Raw genomic sequence first — 3,002 nt, 5'->3', positions numbered from 1 at the left:
CTCTTATAATACTAAGAATTTTTGTATTCGAGTACTAAAAAGAATACGTGTTGTCCTGTTGGGTAGCTCAAGCGGTTGCACAATCAACGTTGATTCTTGCTTTTAGTGAATGTGTGGAGTTTAATCTCACTAAGAACCTGAGGAGTCATTAAGAGACTTTGACCAATTAGTGGCAGTGAACGTGAACGGTGAACCTGAGGAGTGGGCGTAAAAGTGTACCAGCTAGTCTGAAGAAGATGTCATTTAGGAAACTTGAAATTTACCTCCTTCATAGGCCTAGTCCGTTAAAATCGGAAAATCTAGGGTTTTTTTATAATTAATTTTTTAAGGTGCTTTGATTTATATATGGGTTTTTAGTTCACATAACTAATTGGGCTTTGAACATATTAGATTTTGAGTTCTTGAGCCATGAAAACTACAAGCCCATATTAGATTGGGCCCAAATGCCCAATACTCTTGCCCCGTTTTGCATTTCATTTTGTGTAATCCTGCAATTGTAATTTGCAAAACAATACTACGTAATTTCAATGCTCTGTGATGGACAACAATATTGTTGAGATACAAAATTTTCTCTGAACATATTATTTTTGTAGGACCATGTGTACAATAAGCCCGCAAAAGACATCGTTAGGCCCATTGACATTGAAAATACGCGTTCTTTATTTTATTATTATTATTTTTTTTATAAGAGCTACTTTTTGGTACCAAATATTGGACGCATTATATCAATCATATGGATTAGATTTCTTAGGACCACACAAAAAAGAAAAAAGAAAAAAAAAAAAGAGAGAAGAAAAAAACGTGAGGAATGACCTCCAAATAGTAGCATTATGGGGTCCATTTTTAATTAATTCCCTTGTAAATAGGCTCTGTGAGGTTTTATATCATCTCACAGAGTTGTTCAGTTCAAGCTCTGACTTAGCTTTTTTGGAAAGTAAATCTCCACTCTCTTTAGGACATTCATTATGGAGAAGTTGGTACAATTATTTCATGCATTTCAGCCATTGAATTCACGAGTGCATTTTTTTGAATAAGATTTTTATGTTCTATTCTAAAAAAAATTCAAAAATAAATTATAAAATCAACCTAAAAAGACTTTCATTTCAGATGGAGTAAAGGATTTTTGTTGGGGCATGTAGGGAGAGTAATAGAGTAATAAATTAAAATTGTTGGGTAGAGGTTTGGAGTTCAACTTCAGTATCCTACTATTGAAACATTACGCTAATTGTTATGCAAGTATAAGAAAATAAAATTGTGAATTCGCTACTAATTATAACTTTCGACTCTGTGTTAAGACGTTGGTGGATTTCTTAACGCGTCTACCACTAATGCAATTTTTGAACACTCTTTGCATTACCAGCAGAAATGGCTCATCCAATCCGCACAGATCTTAAGACCATTTCCAATTAAATTTTTTTTTTTTTCCCAAATGGCATCAGATCAGTTTCATGACTTTCATCCATAGCCGCCGTCTGCCCACTCCGATCTTCTCACCATATATCCGTGCAGGCCAGCAGTCAATAATTCACACATATATTGTGCAAGTTCAATTCTCACACGTACACCTATGTCAGACATTTAACCAGGAAGATACTTTTTGTGGATAACGTAAATTCACGTCTCGACATATATAGTAATGTCTGGTGCCTCCGGTTTGGTCCTTCAATAATTTGGGTGACGACTGAAAGGGTGGATATGGTTTGTACACGCGGAGCTGAGCACGTGAATTAATTGAAACGCAGTGGCTTATGTGGTTGTCTTGAGTGATGAATTCAATTCCCAGACAAAATCAGTGTTCTCAGCCATGGGATCGGAGTTGAAGCTAGCATACCTAGATATATACCTAATAAATATAGAGTTGAGAATAATATTGGAAAGCCAACTCTTCCCAAGGCTATGCACGGAGTAAAATCTGTCGGGTGTGTAATAATGACCCAACCGATGGGTATGTCCGTGTGTATAGACATGCTTGTGTAGGTGTGTAATAATGACTCAACCCGTCTCACGATGCGTGTGTATGGACAAGCTTGTGTAGGTGTGTAATAATGGTCCCGGCGGGGCTCGAACCCGCGACCTTCGGCTCATAAGACCAACGCTCTAACCAACTGAGCTACGGGACCAGTGATATTAAAGTCAGATAAAAGCATATAACTTTGTATAATTATAACTATAGTTTTTAACAAAGTGGTAAATAACGACATATTATGTGTAAATAATATATTATGTGCTTTCAATTTATTTACAATCTATTAACTACAAATACATAATAGTTAACCACTCATACATAATTTGAATGTCATCATTATAAACCCTGGTCCATGATCTAATTCGCCCCGAGCCAACTGTTATTTTCCCACTTGTAATGAAGGCTCCTCCTTCTTCACATACACATGCATGCACAAAAGGAGAAAGAAACAACGCAATGTGAACCCTACCATTTGTACGAACCCTGAAAACGCAATAATCCAAAGATGGACATCATCTCGATCAGCAGCTTGAAAAGATGTATGTATCAGAGAGAGTGAATGCATGTGTACACAGCCACACATGAACAATGGCTCACAGATACGTTTTATAATCATAGATTTTAGCTAGCCCGCCCAAATAATATAATGCCCAGTGGCTCTAAATTTTATCACAGAATATGGGCCGCTTAATTCATAATAATTAGCTGCTTATGTAATCTCAATTGAGATTTGTGTCAAGTAATGAACGATTAAACACAAAAATCGCAGTGTAAATGTAAGAAGTGGCCTGGAGCAGAGATGTCAAGTCAAGTTATAATTAAAGAAGAAAACGTAACTTCATACATCTTGGGTATCCAGTACCCATCAAATGTTACATACAACTAATAGTAAAATTATATTGTTGGAAATCTAAGCAACATAATTAAATCTAAGCAACATCTTAGCATTAGGAACCCCTCACAAACAATAGGCAAATTATGATGTGGACCCGGGTCCACCTTGCTAGGTGGATCCGATTCCAGAATATACAATTTA

The 3,002-nt window shown here is 36.3% G+C and overlaps 1 non-coding gene across 1 annotated transcript; it reads right to left on the bottom strand.

Moving 5' to 3' along the window:
• Nucleotides 1-2,046: 2,046 nt before the first annotated feature.
• Nucleotides 2,047-2,120, bottom strand: TRNAI-UAU. Its single transcript has one exon. It is a non-coding gene; the product is annotated as a tRNA-Ile (tRNA).
• Nucleotides 2,121-3,002: the final 882 nt, after the last annotated feature.

The sequence above is a fragment of the Ipomoea triloba genome, chromosome 6, assembly GCF_003576645.1.
Source record: "Ipomoea triloba cultivar NCNSP0323 chromosome 6, ASM357664v1".
Taxonomy (NCBI): domain Eukaryota; kingdom Viridiplantae; phylum Streptophyta; class Magnoliopsida; order Solanales; family Convolvulaceae; genus Ipomoea; species Ipomoea triloba.
Note: the sequence above shows the minus strand (reverse complement) of the source record. Positions and strands in the feature narration are given on the sequence as shown.